Source organism: Sminthopsis crassicaudata, chromosome 3 (genome assembly GCF_048593235.1).
Source record: "Sminthopsis crassicaudata isolate SCR6 chromosome 3, ASM4859323v1, whole genome shotgun sequence".
Lineage (NCBI taxonomy): Eukaryota > Metazoa > Chordata > Mammalia > Dasyuromorphia > Dasyuridae > Sminthopsis > Sminthopsis crassicaudata.
In genome coordinates this window covers 269,482,721-269,499,160 of record NC_133619.1, presented here as the reverse complement: position 1 = coordinate 269,499,160, position 16,440 = coordinate 269,482,721, and the positions used below count along the sequence as shown (strand labels likewise).

Below are 16,440 nucleotides of genomic sequence, written 5' to 3'. Positions count from 1 at the left end.
GTCCAGCATGCCTCCCCTGGAAACTGCCACATTGCTCCTTTGGGTGGGACCCCCTTCCTCCCAGCGCCATCTTGTTCACCCTTAAAAGGCTACCTTCAGTTTACCTGAGCTGTGCCCTGTGCCATATTCAAGGCTGGCAAGGGGATTGGCAAGCCCTCTTACAGATATTATAGTAGTGATGAATTTTAAAAATCAGCTTAATCTACTTATACTTAGGGGGAAAATAGCCATAAGTTAACTGCAGAATCAGAGGAGCAGAAACATTAGTACAAACATTATTACTTTTAAATAAGTTGAATCACTCCCATTTAAATACATCATAGAGAAAGTCTTCCATTCTAAAGATTTCTTTTGAAACTAAGGTAGTAAATATTTTACCATATAATGGTAGTGCTATCAAATTTATGTCAAAGTTATTTTGATTTATATAAAAAATTAACATGAGAGATTTTTTTAATACTGGAATTTGGCTATGTTATATGTTAGAGTTTCTATGCTTATGTTGAATACTCATGGTAGAAATTAATAAACTCATTAATAAACTGAAAGCTACACTGTACACAGGCTCTTGGTGTTTTGTCAGTATATAGATGCAGAAACCTGGATTCACATGGTATAAGTGAACAGTAGAATCAAAGGATGCACTACCTAGCAAGAGATTGACATTTGGATTGTTTGTTCCTAGTCTTATTGCACTCCATTCAATAATACAAATTTATTTATCATGTGCTTGCAGATCATGGACACAACTCTCTTGTTTCATACTCTACAACTTTAAATTCGTGTCATCAGAACAGAAGGCCAGAAGATTGCCAGTTGTGTCCCATTTGATAGCATTTACTTCATTTATGCATCACTAAAATATTTTAATATATCTATCTTGCTCTAATTTATAGGCTTAATACAGACATCAGTGCTGAAGAAGGCAAAGATGTTGTTGCTCTGCCAATCCACAACCAGTGCTAGTGCTGGATGAAGAAGGAACTGCAAAATTTCCTTTCTTGTTCCATTTTAATGCAAAATGTAGAAATTTTATATTGCCCCAAGGTGCTAGCAAGATTACTATCTTTGGTCCATATTCTGGCAAATCTATCCTATGACCCAGTCAAGAGGAGAGTGCCTTCTCTATTCCAAAAGAGGGAGATTGCATCTTTTTAGTTGCTGAGAAAGTCCTTTCCTTATACAATGGCAGAAGACTAAGTGGACTGAGCCACTTGTGTTTTTCTTACTCTAATTACATTTTCTTCCTATTGTTCACTAGATCCTGAGACAAGAAGGTCATTAATAAGATTTCAGGAACAGATGCATGCTTCTACCTCATGACCCTATAATATCACAGCTTTATTTAGGGAGATTTCAACAATCAATCACCTTCATCAAATCTGTGTGATTATTTGCTTGAGTGTGGATTCGATTTTTTTCTACATTTGTAGTATTTTCTCTATTTTTTTGCTAAACCCTGCTGATTGGTTGTAGAGGCAATGGTGGTCATGTTTATCTCTGTACATTTGCTGTCTGATTTGTACTATGTCAGGCTTCATGACATCAATCAGGAACAAACATCCTATAGGTTGTCCATCAAATAAGGTACCATTCTCATTACTGCTGACTTCTGCTTCTACAAATGACAAGCCTTTCTGGATGATAGAAATCAAAGTTGTAGTAGGTGAAACCAAGGCATCACTGATATTAGACTGGCTGATATGGCTTTCTATAACAAATGGCTTGATTAAGAAAACCCTAATTCTTGCAAGTATCTATATATCAAGAAGTTGAGCTCATCATTTCTTGTTCATCTTTATTTGTATATTTATTTGTAACTTCCAATCACATAGTGTTATTCCCCTGGGTTGGGCAGGGTGACCTGGTGGAACAGGAAATGGAGAAATACAACCGGCCAGATACAAATGAGCTTATAAAACTGGTGGAGGTGGCAGTGACAGCCAAAGAAAATCCAAAATCATGAATTCTAAAAAGAATTTTAGTCCTGGACAACTGATAAAGAAATATAACTTTTATCTGTTTTAATACTGAGAGATTGCTTATCTGGATCCACAAGAACAGAAGCACTTGACCTTTTCTGTTCTATACCCCAACCATGGGGTTTGGATTAGTTCAATCCCATGAAATCTGTCTCTGGTGAAAGGAGGATCCTTTTTCTCATATTCATTGCTTCATTATTTTCCTACCCCAATTTCTAATTATACTAAGTTAGATTATGACTAACAGATCTAACAGTGTAAACTTAAAGTATAGACTAGCTCCCTGGAGGGCCTCAGGGTCAGTCAGAGTTAGGATAAATCAAAGTCTTTGGTCTTTAGGGGAAGAAGTGAAGGAGGCAGGCAAACTGCCAAACTGCTTGCCAAAGATGTATCCTGGATTCTGGAGTCCGGAGTCTCTAGCCTCTCTCCTCCTTGTCCTATCATCAAGTGACTCTGGCCTCTCTCCCCCTGCCCTCCAATCCTTGCCTATAATTATCTTAACACCAAACATTCAGCAAGCACCAATGGTGAGAGCCATTATCCAAATATATGCTAATAAAGTCATTATCTCACATCAAATAGGTAATTAGCCTTAATTGCCCAGTTGTCTGATTCAAGCAAACCATTTTGGAGTTTCAGCCCTCTACATCTCCTGCTTTCTTTTGTTTTAGAACATGGTGGTCAGGCCCTCCATGACTTCTCAGGAAAGGGGGAAAACACCAAAAAGGAGATGATCACGGACCCCCCCCCCCCCCGACTTCTTAGGAAGGAAGGTGAAAGCACTAAAAAGTAGTTGATCACACCCACCACTTCTCAGAAAGGGAGGTGAAAACACTTAAAAGGAGTTGATCATACCCTCCCTAGCTTGTCAGGAAAAGAGATGAAAAACATCAAAGGGAAGTGGGGAGTCAAGCCAGATATTGTTAGTGGGTTTCTGGGCTGAAGGTCTTACTAGAAACATGTATATACAAATCCATCAGCATGGGAGGTATTACCCAAGCACATAGCAATATAGCATAAGCTGGTAGTGATGACTCTCCCCAGAACCAGCATAGACTCAATATGGTGTAACAAAAATAAATTGTACATATAGGTAGTGGTATAACAAACAATATGAATCAACATGGTATTGTAAAAGATTTCCAGAAGTCCTAGAAGGAGGCTATACTAGGTTATATAAGTAACAATTACACATATGCCTCCTTCAGCAACCAAGAGATAATCCAAAACCAATCTATTGTCCATTACTTCACATGTCAGGGAATCCAATGATTCCTGCAAGTTTTTGAAATCCTGCAACAGTCTTATCATGTGTCAGGGAATCCAATGATTCCTGAGGGTTTTCAAGTCCATTAACAATTTTTGATGTCCATGAGTCAATTGCCATAACTGCTATGCTATTTCATTGGTGGGCACAATCAGCTATGAAATCATCCAATGTATCTTGGGTGTTCTCCTTCTTTCAAGGGTCTTCTCCATCTTTCTCCAATAGACAAGGCGAAGACAGCTCTTTGGCACCCATCTGATTCCTTCTCCATCTGTAAAGATACAAGCAAACCCTCTCCCCCAAGAAGATAACCTATCCCTTCCATTCACCACTTTCGGGATCTCTCCACATCACCTGGAGATTATCTAAAGATAATGGAGCTGCTAATACTAGACACTGTCTTTCAGGTGGGTTATAAAACCTGTCTGTTGGAGCCAGTGCTTTTTTTTCAAGGAAGGAAAGCTGTATGGGCTTTTACTATGCTCCTAGCTTCCTCTTTTGTTATCCCAAATTGCAACTATAAAGCTCAAGCAGCCTAATGATATTTAGAATGAGATTCTTAGGATGCCTGAAATAAAGGATTGGCCAATATGATTAGAAGGCTATCTGCCTTTGAATTACCTCAAAAATTGGACCTGGAAGTCCATTATGACAGTGGACATGCAAGATATAAATCTTATCTGGATGCTTTCTCACTTGCTCTTGAAGTTCCTTAAAGAGCTGATATATATTAGAAGCTACAAATTTTATTTGGGCTGTGGCAATTCTTTGTACCATACCTACTGAATAGGCCAAATCAGATATTATATTTATATCTTCTGGATAATAAGTAAGAGCTAGAATGATTGAAAACAATTCATTCTGCTGAGTGGACTGAAAAGGAGTTCTGACTACTCTCTTTATAGTTAAGTCATGAGAGTATTCAGCACAAATGTTATGTTTGGATGCATCTGTAATGATAGTTGGTCCTTTAACAGGAACTTTAGAAACCTTTTCTTCAAGCATCCATTACCAATTATGTAATAGCCTGGTTATCTTTAATGAAGACCCATGTGTAAAATTTGGAGCCATGGCCAATAAAATTTGCCACTCTAGGATGGTTTCACAGCATACATTAATTTGTGCATTGTGTATATCTTGTCAGGTCTCATCCCAGATAATTATACTGCTTGCTTAATGGCCTTTAATAAAATTCCAGTCATAAATACTAGCCACAAGGAATAAGGCTTTCTTCTGGTTGTGCTGGGAGGTTCACCCACTCTATCACACTGTTTCCTTGTTGAAGGACTGCTGTGTGTGCCTCTTTTGTAGCAAAAACTGATATTTCCAAGGGTTTTTGAGTGACTCTTTCAACCACATTGGATAAAGCCAGTTCAACTTCTCTCAAAGCCTCTTGAGCTTCTTTTGTAAGCTGGAGTAGTGAGTTTAAAGCACTGTCTCCCCTTAAAATGTCATATAGCAGTTGCAATTGATAGGTAGTCAAGCCTAACACTGGATGCATCCATTGGATATCTCTTATCAATTTCTGGAAGTCATTTAAGTGTCTCTGTTCTTAAGGAAAGTTTTTGTACTGTAAGCACCTTAGGGTATACTTCATATCTTAAATATTGAAAAGGAGCATGTCTTTGAATTTTTTCTGGAGCTATATGCAATTTGTAGTTCCTTAGAATTTCTATGGTCTTTTGTAGACATGCTTCTGACATTTGCTCCTCAAGTACACACCCCAAGACATCATCCATGTAATGTAATAACATTACTTTTGGAAATGTTTTTCTTATTGGAGTAAGAGCAACAGCAACATACATTTGGCATATAATAGGGCTATTTTTCATTCCCTGTGGCAAAACTGTCCATTCATATCTTTTATAAGGCTCAGCTAAGTTAAAGCTGGGCACTGAAAAGGCAAATCTTTTCATATCCTCCTTATCTAGAGGGATGGAATAGAAACAATCCGTAATGTCTATAATCCAAAGAGGCCATTCTCTAAGCAATTAAGTAGGTGATGGAAGTTTCCATCTGTTCATTTACTTTTCTTAAATCAGTCAACATCCTCCATTTCCAGATTTTTTTCTTACAACAAATACAGGGACATTCCAAGGACATAGAGAAGGTTGTAAGTGAACTTGGTCAAATTGCTCCTGTACTATATCTAATAAGGCCCGAATTTTCTCACTAGTCAAGGGCCACTGTTCTATCCACACTAGTGTATCAGTTTTCCATTAAATAGGAACAGGTGAGAGTGTAGGCAGGCCTTCAACAGCAGCCCTCCCTAAAAAAACAAAGTATTCATTTGTAATCCTAACTTGTAAGATGTCTCTTGTCCACAGATTTATGGGGATTTTTTCAACTATAAAAGGAGTAAAAACTCTTGCTTCACCTTCAAATGTCCATCTCAAAGGGGTATCACTAACTTCAGCTGCTATTGATCCTCCTACACCAGAGATAGAGGTGTCTGCCTTAATCTTTGGCCAATGACTGGGCTAGTTGGCACCTCTAATGACTGTACAATCTGCACCTATTTTTACCAACCCTTCCAATAGCATTCCATTTATATAGAGAATGAGCATAAGTTGGTTAGCTGTAACTGCTGCAGTCAAGAATATTCCTGGATTCCATTGCTGGGAATCAGAATCTGGGCAACTATCACCAGATTGCCTATTAGGAGTCTGTATCAGGAAACTTGATGCTACTACTTCTCCAGATTGATAAGTCACACATTGTCTACCTGTATTAGTGACTGGGATATTATCTACACATTCCCCAGTTTCCCCCATCAGCGTGTGGATGAACACTATTTTATAAGTACTCTCAGGAGGTGAAATGGTCAAGCCTATTGTGCCTGGAAGCAAGGGATCCATAGGCTGGAGAAGAATAGATTCCACTTCTCCAGGGGGTATCTCAATAGTCCCAGCTACATACAACTCTATTCTCCCCAATTGTAATCCCTTTCTCCCATCAGATTGCTTCTTGGATGATTGGTCACATCTGAGTACTGAACTTCTAAAGATTCTCTAGATGTAACACTGGCTGCCATCATGCCCCAAGTATTTTTTGCTTTGGGCCCCCCCATCCCATTTCTCTGAATCAGTCTACATTCTGATGCCCAATGGAAGCCTCTGTGCATTTTAGACATGGAGTTTTGGGTCTTGTTCTCCCACTCTGTTTTCTCACTCTGCCTTTATGCCAACATTGAGCTTTCAGATGCCTTACTTTACCACATTGAAAGCATTGAGGAGTTTCTCTGGAAATCTCTTGACAAAAGGGACCCTATCTTCACATGTTCAGATCTTGAGATGTCTGCATCTGCATCATAGCCTGGGTATAAAAGGTATTTGTGCCCACTGTGGTACAGCATCTTATAATCTCCTCTAAAGAATTGTCCTTGTGTAGAACTAGTATAATTCTTCTACAAACCTCATTTGAATTTTCTTTAGCAAGTTACCTTATCATAATTTCTCTTGCTGTATTTTCACCAATAATTCATATGACAGCTGTCTGCAGACATCTCACAAAATCAGCAAAGAATTCATTTGGACCTTGGGCTATTTTCGTGAAGGCTTTTCCTCTGTCTTGTTTACCTAGGAAAAAACCCCATGCTTTGATAGCAGCAGAAGCAATTTGCTCATATGCTGCTATCGGATAATTAATCTGTGCTGAAGTGTCTGCATAAGAACCTATACCTGTTAGTTGGTCACAGGTGATTGGTGTATTAACTCCCATTTGCCTATTTTGTTGGGCTTGTATCCTACAGAGTTCATTATATTCAGAAAGCCACAACAAGTTTTGTCCAGATTCTAAATATATCCTTGCTAAAGATTTCCAATCACTAGGAGTTAAAATTTCATAAGTTAAATTCTGTAATAACATTTTAACATAAGATGATGTAGACTCATAAAAAGTGCAAGCCTTTTTTAGGTCTTTGATAATTTCTAGATGAAAAGGAGTGTATCTTCTCCTTTCTTGACCTGAAGAGTCAAGCTGTTCAATCACAGGATACATTTCTATTCTCAAATCAGCTGTATTCTGCCCTTCTTCTTTGGCTTTAAGTAATGCTTTTTGCAATCTAGTCATGGGAAGGGGGGGGGTGTTGCTCAGTGGGAGGTGCTGGTAATATCACTGCCCCTCCCACTCCTCCTCCTCCCTCCACCTAGGAAGGTAAAGTTGATGGGGGAGGGTCAAGAGCCTGCTTGGGTGTAGGCAGAGTTGAATCTGGGATGTGAGAGTGAGAATTACCAGGTCCTTTAAATTCACTTAACTCTCCATGCCTTTGGGTGATATTTTCATTAACCTCTCCCTTCTCTTCCTTCTTCTCCTCACATTTCCTTATCTGGCTATTCTTAAAACTTTTCTTTTTTCTAGACCTTGCTGGATTCTTTCAGGCCAATTGTATTATGTTGTGTATATAGAATGTTTTCTTAGAAATTTAATCAGGACCTTTATCATTGTAATATTCATATACTTGATCTCTTACTGGTTTCCAATTATCTGCCTCTATTTCTTCTTACTTGAACCTAAGGGATGTGCATTCTAATGTATCCAAAAGTTCACCAATCTGCTCCCAAGTTACAAGCAAACCTTGCCTCTTTATTAGTCTAAGTATGCTTTCTATAGAGCTCTCTTGGGTGGGGATGAGGAGGGGGAGAATCTTTTCCTAATATCTGCCCTGTTTTAGCTAGAAAAGCAAAGTTACTAGTTCAGCTCTTGACAAAGTGAGTTCACTGTTTGTCTATTTTAATACTCACCCTATTTCCTGGTCACAGGGACTTCTTCAGTGAAATTAGGGTCCTTGGTCCATGTTGGGTGGCAAAATGTAAAGTATAGGCTAGCTCCCTGGAGGGCCTCAGGATCAGCCAGAGTCAGGACAAATCAAAGTCTTTGATCTTTTGGGGGAGAAGTGAAGGAGGCAAGCAAGCTGCCAAGATGCTTGCCAAAGATGTATCCTGGATTCTAGAGTCCGGAGTCACCTTGTCCTGCCACCAAGTGACTCTGGCCTCTCTCCCCCTGCTCTCCAATCCTTGCCTGCAATTATCTTAACACCAAACATTCAGCAAGCACCAATGGTGAGAAGAGCCATTTATCCAAATATATGCTAATAGAGTCATTGTTTCACATCAAATAGGTAATTAGCCTTAATTGCTTGGTTGTCTGACTCAAGCATATCTTTTTGGAGTTTCAGCCTCTACATAAGGGTATCCAAAAGTTGTCCAATCATTTTTTTTCCAGTCATATCTAACTCTTTGTGATACCATTTGGGACTTTGTTAGCAAAGACACTGGAGTAGGTTGCCCTTTCCTTTTCCAGCTCATTTTACTGACAAGTAAACAAACAAACAGGGGTTATTGACTTTCTCATGTTCTCATAGATTTTAAATGTCTGAAACCAGACTTGAATTTAGGAAGATGAGTTTTTCTTAATCCAGATTTAGCACTCTATTTTAGCTGCCTAAAAGAAGAGAATAACAAAGTATTCAATGTAGCACATTAATTTTTTAAAAAGTGAAACATTAAGTGCACATTAATATTCTATGATTAAACAACTTAATTTATCCTACTGCTTATGGAGCCAGATCAACCATCTTAATTTTAGTCTCCTAGAGAAGAGATGTCAAATGTATGGCCAGAAAGCCACATGTAGCCCACAGTATTTTCTAGCACTCAAATCAAATCAAAATGTAATTGGGAAATTTTTATATAGATTTTATTTTTCAAAATACATGCAAATATAGTTTTCAACATTAATCTCTGTAAAACCCCATGTTCCAAGCCCTTCTTACTCCCTCCTCAACTCCCTCTTCCCCAGAGAGCAAGCAATCCAATATAGTTAAACATGTGCGATTCTTCTAAACATATTTCCACAGTTATCATGCTGCATAAGAAAAAGCTGACCAAAAAGGGAAAAAAATGAGAGAGGATAAAAGCAAACAACAATAAAAAAAGGTTAAAATACTAATTTTATATTAATATACTAAAATACTAATTTTAATACTAATTCAGTTCCCACAGTCCTCTCTCTGGATGCAAATGGCCCTCTCCATCACAAGTCTATTGGAATTGGCCTGAATCACCTAACTGTTGAAAAGAACCAAGTCCAACCCAATTGATCATCACATAATATTATTGTTGTTATGTACAATGTTCTCTTGGTTCTATTCACTTCTCTTAGCATCAATTCACATAAGTTTCTCCAGCCTCTCTGAAATCATCCTGCTAATCACTTCTTATAGAACAATAATATTCCATTACATTGACATACCATAACTTATAATTGGAAAATATTTAATAAAATAAATCACAGATAATAATAATGAGTGGTTCTCTATGTTATTGTGTAATGTCTGGCCTAGCTTTCTGGAAGTCCTCTGGATGGGCCTTGGTCTCAGCAGATAGTCACCATGAGGATGGTCAGGAATAGAGTCTAAAGGCCTTATTGTCTCCTTCACAGTCTGTCTCCTTCATAGCCTGTCTCCTTCACAGCCTATTCACTCTAACTGACTGTGTCTCCAGTTCACTCAGCCCTTAAATACTGTATTACAATTACATCATTATAGCATACTGAGTATATGCCAACTAGAGTGATTATGTCATTATGTCAAAGTAGAGTGATTATATCATTATATCATACTAGATATATGTGAACTAGAGAATCATTATATCATCAATTCCACTGAGTTAACACCTTGTTGTAAATATCCTTGTTTCAAATATACTTTTACAGAGTTCTGGTCCTCTACATCATTGTGTCTAAGTCACACAGGAGACTTACATATAGTTTAATGGTTCCCATTTCATTTTGACCTTTTCTCCCACTGTCATAGGGTATGCATTAAAACCTCTCCCTGGTAACGACAGGGTGAAAGCTCTGAAGGAATACATCAGGAAGCACAGTACTTGCAACATCAGATTGACCTTGGTAATAGCACCTTATCTACAGTATTCTCTACCTATGAGACCACTCTGATTCAAGGGAAGAACAAAATACTCCTCCCAAAGCCTCCATTTAAGAAGGGTGTTCAAGTGAGTCAGGATTTCATCTCTTATATGGTTGCAATTCTTTGGAAATCAAGTGCCTGCCAAATTTCTTTCTCTCTTTATTGTTAGGTTCTTGCTAAGTTGGTACTTAACAATTCTCTAGCTTAGAGTTCACACCTTTAGTTCAAATCTTTAAGGGATTCCTTTGAAGTATTCCTTTGAAGGAATACTTTAAAGAAGCAAGTTCATTGGTTGAAGTAGTTCCCACAAGCCCCTGGAGTACCCACAAGTCCATTCTCTGGGAGGATATAAGGAGCCACCAAGGCTGCCTCCAAGGAGATTGAGTTTGGACAGCAGTCTGGAAGGAGACAGTCTAGATTGGGAAAAGAACAAGACTTCCCAGGAGAACTTCAGGGAAGCTTGAGGAGATTCAGAGCCAGGATTCAGGAAGAAGAGGATTAGAGATTCTACCTTCACTCTGGCTGGAAGCTCCAGAAGCCTCCTAAGAAACTTCCACACAGAGAAAAAGATTATACAGAAAAGAACCTCCTCCCAGAGAAAGATTAACAATTGAGAGATGACAGGACATTACACTTTACAGCTACCTTTTGTGTATTATATTTCAACATTAGGTTGTAAGTTTCTTTAGAGGAAAAACTGATGGGATCAATAGAAGTATAGAGAGAAGTAAAGAAGTACAGAGGGAGAAAAATAAGGGATTATTATCACCATTCTTGTCCTCAAAATTTAGCAAAGTATTGGCACTTTACTGGAGGCCATTGCTATTATTTTTAACTTTTTCTGTGTCACAGACACAATCTGTGTCTTTATGGTAATCTGGTGAAACCTATGGAACCCTTCTCAGAATAGTTTGTTTTTTTTTTTTTTAATACATAAATTAAAATATATAGGAATAAAAAAGAAGCTCAATTTTATCAAAATAGTTACCATGATTTTTTTTTTAAGCCCAAGTTCTCAAGAATAAATTACCCTGCTAAACTGAACATTTTCTTTCAGGGAAGAAAGAAGGGAAGATAGACATTCAATGAAACTGGTGAATTCCATTTATTATTTTATGAAAAGACAAGAGCTAAACAAAACAATTTGACCTCCAAATATAGAATTCAAGAGAAGCATAAAAAGGTAAGAAGGGAAAAAATAAAAAATAAAAACTTTTGAGAACTATTTCTGTTATGGGTATACATAGAGAATACATGTAAAATCTGATTTTACTGTTATAATATAAAAAAGAAACTAGACAGGGAAAGGGGATTGTAAAAGAAAAAAAAAAGAAAGTGGAGGTAAAATGAGGGAAATTACATCTCAGAAAGAGGCAAAGAAAAACTATTATAATTGAGGGAAAGAAGCGAGGGTGATGGATATTGTATAATGCTACTCTCATCAGATTTAGCTCAAAAAATATATATATTAGATATATTTGGTTTCACCAAGAAACTTCTCTTACCTTATAGAAAAGTGGGAAGGAAAAAGGCAAAAAAGGAAGGGGTAGGCTAAATAGAAGGGGAAACAGAAATAGCAGGGGAAAGGTATAAGAGAGGAGGAGGGTCTCTAAAGAGGGAGGACTGCTGGAGGAAAAGTAGTGCTCATAAGTAAAATACTAGAGAAAAGGGAAAGGAGAAAAGGAAAGAGAAAAGTGTAATTTGGGGTTAATAAGATGACAGGAAATATAGAATTAATCGTTTTAACTGTAAATGTGAATGGGGTAAACTCTCCCATAAAACATAAGTGGAGAGCAGAATGGATTAAAAGTCAAAATCCTATAATATGTTGTTTAAAAGAAACACATTTAAAGCAGAGAGATAAGTACAAAGTAAAGGTAAAAGGCTGGAGCAGAATCTATTATGCTTCAGATGAAGTATCAGATCAAGAAAAGCAAAGATTGATCTAATTAAAAGAGATAAGGAAGGAAACTATATCTTGCTAAAGGGTACCATAGATAATGAAGCAACATCAATATTAAACATATATCCACCAAGTGGTGTAGCATCTAAATTCCTAAAGGAGAAATTAAGAGTTGCAAGAAGAAATAGATAGCAAAACTCTAATAGTGGGAGGTCTCAATCTTGCTTTCTCAGAAGTAGATAAATCAAATCACAAAATAAATAAGAAAGAAGTAAATTGAATACTCGAAAGGTTAGATATGATAGATCATTGAAGAAAATTGAATGGAAACAGAAAGGAGTACACTTTCTTCTCAGCAGTTCATGAAACCTATACAAAAATTGGCCATATATTAGGAGATGAAGACTTCAAAAATCAAATGCAAAAAGGCAGAAATAGTAAATACATTTTTCTTCAGATCATTGTGCAATAAAAATTACAATCAATAAAAGGCCAGGGGAAAATAGACCAAATATTAATTGGAAATTTAATAATCTCATCCTAAACAATGAATGGGTGAAACAGCAAATCATAGACACAATCAATAATTTCATCCAAGAGAATGACAATAATGAGATAACATACCAAAATTTGTGGGATGCAGGCAAAGAGGTAATAAGGGAAAATTTTATATCTCTACATGCATAAAATAGAGAAAGAAAAAAAAATCTGTGAATTGAGCTAGAAAAAGAATAAATTAAAAGCCCCCAATCAAATACCAAACTTGAAATTCTAAAAACAAAAGGAGAGATTAATAAAATTGAAACTAAAAAACTATTGAATTAATAAATAAAACTAAGAGTTGGTTTTATGAAAAAGCCAACAAAAATAGATAAACTTTTAATTAATTTGATTAGAAAAAGGAAAGAGAAAAATAAAATTGTTAGTTTCAAAAATGAAAAGGGACAACTATCCATTAAGGAAGAGGAAATTAGAGCAATTATTAGAAGTTAATTGCCCAACTTTATGCCAACCTAAGTGAAATGGAGGAATAGTTACAAAAATATAGATTGCCCAGATTAACAGAAAAAGAAATAAATTAGTTAAATAGTTCTATTAAAAAAAAAAAAAACCAAGTTATTAATCAACTAACTAAAAAAAAAAAAATCCCCAGGATCAGATGGATTTCCATGTGAATTCTACCAAACATTCAAAGAACAATTAACTCCAATACTATATAAACTATTTGAAAAAATAGGGAATGAAGGGCTCCTACCAAATTCCTTTTATGACACAGATGTGGTGCTATTACCTTAACCAGGTAGAATGAAAACAGAGAAAGAAAATTATAGACCAATCTCCCTATTGAATATTAATGCAAAAATTTTATAAAAAAATTAGCAAAGAGATTACAGAACATCATCCCCTGGATAATATACCTTGACCAAATACAATTATACCAGGAATGCAGGGCTAGTTAAATAGTAGGAAAACCATTATTAGCATAACTGACTATATCAATAATCAAATTAACAAAAACCAAATGATTATCTCAATAGTTCAGAAAAGGCATTTGATAAAATCCAATACCCATTCTAATAAAAACACTAGAAAGTATAGGAAAAAATGGACTTTTCCTTAAAACAGTCAGTAGCATCTATTTAAAACCATCAGCAAGCAACATATATAAACTGGAATTATTCCCAATAAGATCAGGGGTGAAACAAGGTTGCCCATTATCATCATTACTATTCAATATTGTATTATTAAAGGCTAGCTTTGGCAATAAGAGAAGAAAAAGAGATTAAAAGAATTAGAGTAAGTAATGAGGAAACCAAATTATCACTCTTTGCAGATGATATGATGGTATACTTAGAGAATGCCAGAGAATCAACTAAAAAACTATTAGAAATAATCCACAACTTTAGCAAAGTTGCAGGAAATAAAATAAATCCGCATAAATAATCAGCATTTTTATATATTATTAACAAAATCCAACAGCTAGAGATACAAAGAGAAATTCCATTTAAAATAACTGTCAATAGTATAAAATATTTGGGAATCTACCTGTCAAGGGAAACTCAGGAACTATATAAGCAAAAGTACAAAACACTTTCCACATAAATAAAGTCAGATCTAAGCAATTGGGAAAATATCAAGCATTCTTGGATAGGTCAAGTGAATATAATAAAGATGACAATACTCCCTAAATTAATCTATTTATTTCATGCTATGCCAGTCAAACTCCCAAGAAACTATTTTACTGACCTAGAAAAAATAACAATAGAATTCATATGAAAGAACAAAAGGTCAAGAATTTCAAAAGAATTAATGAAGAGAAAAGCAAATGAAGGTGGCTTAACTGTACCAGATCTAAAACTGTATTATAAAGCAGTGATCATCAAAATCATTTGGTATTGGCTAAGAAATAGAGAAGTTGATCAGGGGGATAGGTTATGTTCACAGAACAAAATAGTCAATGACTATAGCAATTCAATATTTGACAAACCTAAAGGCTCTAATTTTTGGGATAAGAATTCACTATTTAACAAAAACTGCTGGGAAAATTGGAAAGTAGTATGGCAGAAAGTAGGCATAGATCCACACCTAATATGGTATACCAAGATATGACTGAAATGGGTTCATGATCTTGACAAAAAGAATGATATTACAAACAAATTAGAAGAACATAAGATAGTTTACCTCTCATATTTGTGAAGGAGAAAGGAATTTGTGACCAAAGAAGAACTAGAGATCATTATTAATCACAAAATAGATAATTTTGATTATATTAAGTTTTTGTGCAAACAAAACTAATGCAGATATGATTAGAAGGGAAGCAATAAACTGGAAAAACATCTTTACATCCAAAGGATCAGAAAAAGGCCTCATTTCCAAAATATAGAGAATTGACTCAAATTTATAATGGTTCAAGCCATTCTCCAATTGATAAATGGTCAAAGATTATGAATAGACAATTTTCAGATGAAGAAGTTGAAACTATTTGTAGTCATATGAAAAGGTACTCCAAATCACTATTGATCAGAGAAATGTAAAATTAAGACAATTCTGAGATACCATTACATACCTCTCAGAGTGACTAAGATGACAGGAAAAGATAATGTTGGAGGGGATGTGGGAAAACTGGGACACTGATACATCGTTGGTGGAGTTGTGAACAAATCCAACCATTCTGGAGAGCAATTTGGAACTCTGCTCAAAAAGTTCTCAAACTATGCATACCCTTTGATCTAGCAATGTTTCTACTTGGCTTATATCCTAAAGAAATCTTAAAGGAGAGAAGGGGACCCACATGTGCAAAAATGTTTGTGGCAGCCCTCTTTGTAGTGGCAAGAAACTGGAAGCTGAATGGATGTCCATCAATTGGAGAATGGCTGAATAAGTTATGGTATAAGAATGTTATGGAATATTTTTGTTTTGTAAGAAACAACCAGCAGGATGATTTCAGAGATGCCTGGAGAGACTTACATGAACTGATGCTAAGTGAAGTGAGCAGAATCAGGAGATCATTATACGTGGCAACAATAAGATTATATGATGATCAATTCTGATGAATGTGGCTCTCTTCAACAATGAAATGGTTCAAACCAGTTCCAATTGTCTTGTGATGAAGAGAGCCAGCTACACCCAGAGAGAGGATTATGGGAACTATGTGTGGTTCACAAGCTAGCATCTTCACTCTTTTTGTTGTTGCTTGCTTTCATTTTGTTTTCTTTCTCAGTTTTTTTTTCCTCCCTTCTTGATCTGATTTTTCTTGCGCAGCAAGATAACTGTATAAATATGTATACATATATTTGATTTAACAAGTATTTAAACATATTTGACATGCATTCAACTACCTGCCAGCTAGGGGAGAGAGTGGGAGGAAGGAGAGTAAATTTGGTAGGATCACAAAATAGTTGCAAGGGTCAATGTTGGAAAAATTACCCATGCATATGCTTTGTACATAAGCAAATTAATTAACTAATTAATTAATTAATTTTTAAAAAGAAATCTCATTCATGTTTTCACGTGTAGCTGTCCTTAAAGGGAAGGGGAGAACTTCAGAAAATTCCCTTTTTTTAATTTAACATGCATAAAAAAGGTACTTAATAAATATTGCTTGACTAATGGTAAAAAAAAAAAAAAAAAAAAAAAAAAAAATTCCAAGTTCATGAAAACCAATTTAAAAACCCTATATTAAAGGAAAAGAAAAAATGTCAATTATTCTCATCAAAGAATATTGAGTACACCACCCTTTTCTTATGCACTTTTAGGCACTCTCCATCTCATAAATTCTCTTTTATGTCCTTAACTATGCCAATCCAACTTTCTATTGTAAAAGAGATTAGCACAGGGGAAATTTACTGGTGCAATCCTG

The 16,440-nt window shown here is 35.9% G+C and overlaps 1 pseudogene; it reads right to left on the bottom strand.

The window, feature by feature from the left end:
* Positions 1-475: 475 nt before the first annotated feature.
* Positions 476-16,440, bottom strand: part of LOC141562020 (F-box-like/WD repeat-containing protein TBL1XR1 pseudogene) — a 32,800-nt pseudogene continuing 16,835 nt past the window's right edge.